Raw genomic sequence first — 8,360 nt, 5'->3', positions numbered from 1 at the left:
CCTACACCTTCAGTCTTAGCAGCCAAATATTCTTTTTATACATCAGAAAAACTGAAAAAAGTCCACAACTGACCATTGCAATACAGTTTTTAATGGAAAATGGCTTGTAAGCTGGTTTTATATTCAACCAGTGATGGTGAGCAACTGAAGACATTGATAACAGCTAGGGATGGGTATTGATAAGATTTTTACGATTCCGATTCCATTTTCGATTCTGTTTAACGATTCGATTCTTTATCGATTCTTTATCGATTCTCTTAACGATTCTTTTTAAAAAAGGAGAACACTAAGGTCGATTAGCTTAGAACTTCGTTTTATATCTTCTCTTTGAACAAGAGAGAAATTTAGGAGTAGCATGGCCTTACAAACCCAACAGTGAGATCTTAAGAGATCCACAGCCTATGGCTCTTCAATGGGGTGTCACAGGGTCCCCAGGAAAAAAAATTGTAAATGTAAAATAATAAAATAAATATTCTTCTGTAGCAATAACAAAGTATAACATAAATTATTCTGTAGCAATTACACAAGAATATCCAGTAATGTCCCTGCCTACAATTAAACACATTCACTTACCGAAAATCGGGGGCATCTGCTGTGGCAAATGGGTGCAAGCCTTTTACCACAAACTTAGTCACTGTTCGGTGACATTCGTCTATCCTGACCTGAAAGGAGACGCTACCGGTAGACTGCAGCGAGAACTGCCAGCGAGCGCCAGCCAGACTCTGTCTGTCTCTCTCATCATGGTCACCTAAATGCAGCGCACAGTAATGGCAGGTTTTGTAATAAGGCAGATCGCGCTAACATAATATGCACTGTTAGTTGATTATTTACCTGCCGCATTAACGGGAGAGGACGTGCAAACGTTACAGCTGCTGCTGGGTTGAGATTCACGAGTCCGGAGCGGAATTAAAAACACGACATTCATTTAAGGTCATCGTGTGTTTTGTGAGCAAATGCTTTTGCATATTCGTAGTGTTTCCTCCCTTAAATGAAATATCTACTTTGCAAGTATTGCAAGTTGCCCTGTTGTCATCCGTTCTCGTAAAGTATAACCAAACTTTTGAGCGTTTGAGCCACTTAGTCGCTGTGTTTCCTGCCAGGTAAATGACGCTCCGCAACGTGGTGACGTCATTCGGGGCGACTGGAATCGATAAGGGAATCGTTTGCAAAAATGGCAAACAATTCCAAGGAATTGAAACAGTGGGAACCGGTTCTCAACAAGAACCGGGTTTCGATACCCATCCCTAATAACAGCATAGACTTGTTTACTTCTGTCTTATCATTTTGAAATTGTATTTTTTTCTTTTACTTGTTCAAGTTTCACCATAGTTATTATATATTTATTACTGACATGTAATTTTGCAAATTAAATTTCCAAACAAAAGACAACATCAGATTATTTGTTTTAAATTCCCCCAAACCAATTAAGAGGACAGATGCAACTAAAAATATGCTATATCACCCATGGGTACATTAAAAATGCTATTTTGGTATATTAATCCAGTAATACTTTGTACTTGAGTAAAAAAATGCAGAGGATTTAGTTTTATAGGCAATATAGTGTTACCAGAGAAGCTCTTTCCAAAGATGAATTAGACTACCAGCATCTGTAAAGCTTACAATTTAATTTTTATCTTCTTGTTGTTTTGGGGGGGTTTTACCCAAAATTGTCATTGCTAAGTTAAGCTAATCACCTGGTGCCTTTAGATCCATATTTAGACTTCCATATAATTGTTTTATAAGATGCAGTTTTATTTCCAGTTGTAGTGCTCCTCAATGAAGTTGTTTCTTTAATAGATTGATAACACATTGTTTTCAACCCATTAACGTGTTTTATATTTGTGAAATATTTAATAATGCAGTTATGGAATCAGTCTTATGGGACAGTAATTACAAAAACCTATCATGAAAATTAGATCAAATTCTGCCAGTATGTCTGCTTTAATACATGCTCTTTTCAGTCAGATATCTGTGGTCCTTTACTCAAATATGAATCTGTTTAAGAGTGTTGCAAAATGGCAATATTGACAATAACAATAACATTTTAAAAAACTCAATATTGCATTAAATTAATAATCACCCCCTTTATTCCTAGTGAAGCATTAAGCCTGTACTTAGTTTTTGTTAAATAAGCATGACACTCTGTTTTCTTTTTACCATGAATGCATAAGCTTCATAAACTGCACCACTAAATGAAAGCAAATAGCTTCTGCTTTCAGCTGTATTACCACATAATTGCAAAATAACTGACAAGAAACAAGGGCAGGAAAATGGTCAGTATGATGGATTACATATAAAGTGAGTTTCAGTCTCAGCACCCAGCTGAAACGAATAAAGTCACACGCTGCCCAGTCGGTACTGTAGGAAGATATGGTTGAGATATGCTTGGAACATTTGTATTTAATAGACTAAAATATTGAAATTGAAATTTCTGTTTCTAGCTGTCTGTGATTTGTCCCGACTCGATATGTTTGCATTAGTGTCGTCACTATTACTCAGTAACAATGCACAGCATGAATGCATTAAAGCCTGCTGCTCTGAAATGCATTCCACTGCGACACATGTAGGGATAACGCACGACAGGGCTTCATGGTATAAGAAGATAAGCTGAAAGTCAGTATTTCAATGCTGAGATAAGCAGAGAGCCTCTTCTAGAACTTTAGGTAAACTATGGCAAAATAAATAAAAAGAAATAAACATGCAGATGGATAGAATAACACAGCTACTTAAGAAATCTGTGACTGAATATAATTCCCAGCTGTGACAGGAATATTGAACACCACAGAACCACCCTGCTCTCTCCTCCACCGGTGTTGATGCTGCCACTTGTGACAGGCATACCATCAGAGACACTCCATCAGTTAGTGGTAATATGTGATCACACCACACTGACCTCTGGGAAATTGAGTCTTTAATCATGACATCCCCAGACCCAGACTCCTGCAAAATTAGCATTCCTCAGATGCAATCTAATCTAGCAGCTTCTCCTGCCAATTCATCCAGAGAGAGGACACTGTTTGACTTTGTGCCATGTAATGTCAGTGCAATTCTGATTGATGAAAACAGCCGCGGGAGGCTGAGCGATGTGTCTCGGTTGGGTGTGAGAGTGATAAGCAAGGTCCTCTGTGTGGTTTGTATGATCCCAGTAAATATTCACACCGAAAAGCAAGAATTAAGAATAAGCAATTGAAGCAGCTCTGATCTGAAATGTACATAACAATTCCTCATCTTAATAATACACTTAATGTATGTAAGAAAATGTTAATATTTAAATGTATGCAGTGATTTTTACACATGCTGCTACGGCCCCTGAATCTGTGGCTCAAAGGTGCTCGACATATGGGATGACACAACGCTGCTGCCATTCATCAAGCTTTCAATAAAGGGAATGTAGTAACTCACAAAAGGACAGACAGAAACAAAAAGAGATGGGAGCCAAACAAACAAAATATGTAGAAAACCATGAACCAGCCACATAATTCCGGCATCTCCCCTAACATAATCCAGGAAAACAAAACTAATAGCAACCAAAACCAAAAACAGTATTGACTGCAACTCCAACACAACCTATGAAACTTGATAAACAAAGCTAAAGCACTGGCAAAATGAGGAAGCTGGTACTGATGGAGATCAGGTAGGGGTGGGGGTCATACTTGTTATTAATCTCTGGCTCTCTTCCACAGCATGTCTTTTGTCCTGTCTTCCTTCTCTCACCCCAACCGGTTGCAGCAGATGGCCCCGCCCCTCCCTGAGCCTGATTCTGTTGGAGGTTTCTTCCTGTTTTAAAGGGAGTTTTTCCTTCCCACTGTCGCCAAAGTGCTTGCTCATAGGGGTCATATGATTGTTGGGTTTTTTCTCTGTATGTATTATTGTAGGGTCTACCTTGAGGCGACTGTTGTTGTGATTTGGCGCTGTATAAATAAAACTGAATTGAACTGAATAGTGTGGTGTGGGTGGGCATGGGAGGGAGGGGCCAGTTCACACAAGAAATAAAAAATCTGGAAGGGGCCAAATACATTTCCATAGCACTGTATTTATTTGTGATCCATGCCAATTACCATGACAGTACGCCAGTTATGTTGTTTTTTCATCTTTCTGTCACCTAATTATGTTGCAAACAAATTATTCCATATCCAGATGCTCATTATTGTAATGAAGCTCGTGACGATAAAGACGATGTACAAGCCAAACAGCAGACGATCGATCACTGTTCCAATCATCTCCCACTCCTGTGCAGCTTTGGTCTCTTGAAAGCATTTGTCCATCTGAAGTCGGATGGCTATGAGATCTCTGCTTAATCTCCTCAGTTCATCCAGAACCGGCTCAGAAGCTTGCACTGGTTTTACTGGAAGTGTAACACTGTAGATGCTCTGATTGTCCGAGAGGTTTGTGGCACTGGTGTTCATTGATAGTGCTGTCAAAAATACACAGCCAGTGAAGTGCTATGATAAATTGATAAGTTGAGCATGACCTTTCAGACCTCATCTAACAGAAAGATCAGATCAAAAAGTCTGATTTTCTAATAATACGCACAGATAATATGTTTTTATGAAAGTGAAACATTCCTCATTTATTATACTCGTTTAAAATGATACTCTGCAGTGAATTACTACTTACTACTGTTACAAAAAAATAATAACACACCTTTGTGAGATGGATTGAGGGAGACTGTGACTCGGTTGCTCCTTTCCTTTGGAGGGATACAAACGAGAACAGCAAGATAACGCAACACAAGGATGCTGAGCCAGTGAGGCACTGCACTGTACTCGCTAGACTTGAATTGAATGTTTGTGATGAACAGTGTCTCCAACAGGCTGGCCACCATCAGCGCCAGACTGATGGAGAAGAAAACATCTGCAGGAAACAGCAACAAAAACAGGCAGTGTTCAGAACATGTGTACACGTACACACATATTCTGGTTCTCAGTCTTAGTTATGATCTTGTTTAGGAAATATTTGGATTGCACCCATGGACACTTTATCTCCTGTTTGTGCGTCTCCGGTACGAGAACTAGACCACAGGAAAAATAAAGAGACGCAAAAAATAAAGTGGTTTTTTTAGAGGGTGGAGCCTCTTAGCAAGTACACATTTAAGTCATATAGCTGGCATATTTGATTTCCCTACATAGTTACAAGACAATGTATTGCTTTTCATATGTAGTGTCCCTGAAAGTAATCCTCACTCAAACTTCTTGAGGATCTTTTTTCAAAAGAAGAAATATACACATCATATTACAAGTTATTTTCAGTATCACTCACCGATGAGGGGTGTTGTCTCCCCAGTGATAGGCAGCAGGTCGTTCGTGATGAGCAGGAAAACGGTGTAGCCCAGGATGAGGGTCATCTTGAAGGAGGATCTGTCCACACTCTATGGGGGCAGCATGAAGCTGAAGAGGTCCACTGTGATGAGGAAGCAGCTTGGGATCAGCAGGTTCACCACATAGAGAACCGGTCTCCGTCTTAGCACGATCTTGGGACGAGACGCAAGTACAAACCTTTGAGATTTTAAAGGTTTTCTCCTCCACAGTGATGTGAGACATTGATACACTCACACAGATTAGTGGAAGTCATTGTTGCTAAAGGTGGTTCTACAAACTACTGAAAACAAATTTTTCACACACTGCTTACATATTTTGGCTTATTTTTTGTATAATAAATAATGACAGGATGATAATGAAGATGCCATGCAGTCTTGTTCATTTGAGATTGTATAAACCTAATTTAAGAATGTGGTGAAACTGAAGTATTTCCAAAAGGGAAGTGCTGCACCACCAGAAAGTGTTACTATAGGGAAGCCGGAAGCTGTCCATAAGTTTGTTGTCATTCTCGGTGACTAAGAACTAGCACAAAGGAAGTTTTTCAATACATGAAAAAGCACTGTTGTGAGCAACTTTAACAGTACAAAAATACATAATTAAATAAAAGTATGTAAAAAAAAATGCTTACATAGCACGTATCTCTGAGTAGTTTCCCACAACTAATTCCAGGGTGGAATCAGCTATACTGATATCGTGAGCTCCCACTCTCCATTGGTCACCATCACGTCTCTGGACTCATTCAGGACCTGTTTGGCTGTGGTGCCTGGAATCATCCTAATATCAGTAGCTAGGTTGATATTTAAGAGCATAGTTTTATTTGGAATTATTAGCAAACAGCTTTGTGTTCAGATATGGAATTCAAATTTGTTGAGTGTGAAGTTCACACTTTTAATGATTTTTTTTTTAGTTTTTTAAGTTTCAGAAAGCCTTACCAAAGTGTATATATGCTCCAAACGTCAACGAGCAGTTCTGGATATCAAAGGGGAAAATGTAGATTCCTAACTGGCAAGAACTGACCACTCTGATGGGCTTATCATCATACACATGACCTGTGTTGTACAAGTAGACATAAGGAGTTTTGGTGGAGCTGACTTCATCCAGGCTGGAATAGAATAGAAAAGAATAGCAAAACATTTTTAATAATTAATAATAGCAATTTATTTAAAAAAAAAACTTTTAGTAGCAAAAATATGAAATGACAAGTCTTTTAAGAGAGCCGGGCTGAAATTACATATCGCTGTCTCTCCAGCAAGTCGTGATCAGGGTTACCCATGTTAATTAACAGTCTGTTCAATGACCTCCCCTCCACTATAACTTCAAAACTGTCCAGCTTGTAGCCAATCAAAATGTGGAAAACTTACAACTCTGCTATTTGAACATCTGGGACATAAAGTTTTTCCCGAGGGACAAAGACTCGTTCAGCTTCACAATCTTTCTCATCCCAGTTCAGTCCCTCAATATCCCACTCCTACATTAAGCAAAAGAAAAGTAAAACTATTATACAGCCTGCAAATGCCAGTTTAACTGCTGAAATAGAGGGAAATACAACATCTACTACTATACATTTTGTGTAGAGCAGGGTCATGTTAACAACCCATTAAAATTTGTCTTAGGTCTGGCAAAGTTTACTATAGGGCGGAAAAATGTTGCTGTTAATTTCAGCATGTTTCAGTTTACAAACGGAGCCCCATAGTCTACAAAGTCAACTTTATGATTTACTGGTTGAAACTTTTTCAAGAGCCTTATAACTTAGAATCTATACGTGGTTTCTATAGCCAACATATAGAGAGCACATAGTTAGAACAATAGGCTAGAGCCATTTAAATAGATAACAATTTGAATGCATGTACAATGTTCTTGAATAAGTATAATTTAGTGATTTTGTGAGATCTTTTCAAAACATACCAGGACCTGCTATAAGACAGAAGACAGGGTTTGGGCTTTTTCATCCTAAAGACGAGACATATGAATTAGTATATTAGAATCATAAACACTAAGATTACCAAAATGATGACTTTTAATATCTAGTGTATGAACTGTGTAGACTTACCACTCCTAAAATTCCCACCATGGTGATACTGATGGTTATGTTAAGTGGATTTGAAAAGCTTTTGACAGGACGAATCAGTTTTTTAGAGAACAAATTTTTCTCAAGCTCATCGAATAGGGCGACAGGAGTTGGACTGGTGCAGTTAAAAGAAACCACAAAGTCTGAGGTCAAGAAAATAAAGAGCAAAGAAAACATATAATTATCTTAACTTCCTGCTAATAAAAATAGGCCAGTTCTTTTATTTTTATTGGTATTTTACTCCTGCATGGACAGTAGAGAATGAATATGATCACAACAGTTAAAATCTTGAGATCACAAGTCTGCTGACTTATTGTTTTGGTGTGTACTGAGAAACTATTTATACTGAAGACATTATGAAAAAAAACCTGGATCTGCTGGTGCCACACATTAAGATGAATAAAACTGATTCTGTATAACATAATGTTCTTGGTGAACCCTCTTTTTTGGAAAAGGAAATAAAAGTGATGAAGCAGTATTTACTGTTTAGCGATTTCACTGTTGTAACTCTATCAAAGTACAACGGATAAGATATGTTAATATGCATGCGTAAAAATTAAGGCGATACTTATTTGTTGTCCTTGCTGTAAAGTACGAGTATAAGTAAAACATTTTCTTGTCTTACCATGAAGCAGCATGAAGCCGATGACGAGTAGCTCAGCAGCCCTCACCCCTGACATCTTCTGTCTCAGCATTAATTAGCCCTTATTAACATGACAAGTGTCTGATATTATAGATTAAAAAAGCTTAACCATTGTGCGGATGTCCAAGTGAAACCTGTAAACCTAATATTGACTTTGCAGTGTGATGCATCTACCATGACACACATGTTCATCCACACACTGTGAGTGTTTGGTTTTAAAAGAGGTTTTTAAATCATCTGCACAGCATCCAGAGGTCGGTCTGTTTATTCAGCCCCCTGCCCCCCCGAAAGGAGGAGCTGGCTGTCTGATTGGATTCTGGCTGGTGGTTTT

At 38.4% G+C, this 8,360-nt stretch overlaps 1 protein-coding gene and 1 pseudogene across 1 annotated transcript in view; both read right to left on the bottom strand.

Moving 5' to 3' along the window:
• Nucleotides 1-4,664, bottom strand: part of LOC135932102 (retinol dehydrogenase 7-like) — a 46,926-nt gene extending 42,262 nt beyond the window's left edge. The window contains exon 1 of the mRNA XM_065469749.1: nt 4,645-4,664. The gene's annotated coding sequence lies outside the window, so the exon portion shown is untranslated. The remainder of the gene's footprint in view (nt 1-4,644) is intronic.
• Nucleotides 4,665-5,942: 1,278 nt separating this feature from the next.
• Nucleotides 5,943-8,066, bottom strand: LOC134621129 (5-hydroxytryptamine receptor 3A-like; annotated as a pseudogene).
• Nucleotides 8,067-8,360: the final 294 nt, after the last annotated feature.

Source organism: Pelmatolapia mariae, linkage group LG23 (assembly GCF_036321145.2).
Source record: "Pelmatolapia mariae isolate MD_Pm_ZW linkage group LG23, Pm_UMD_F_2, whole genome shotgun sequence".
In the NCBI taxonomy this organism is placed as follows: domain Eukaryota; kingdom Metazoa; phylum Chordata; class Actinopteri; order Cichliformes; family Cichlidae; genus Pelmatolapia; species Pelmatolapia mariae.
This window is presented reverse-complemented; position numbering and strand designations above follow the sequence as displayed.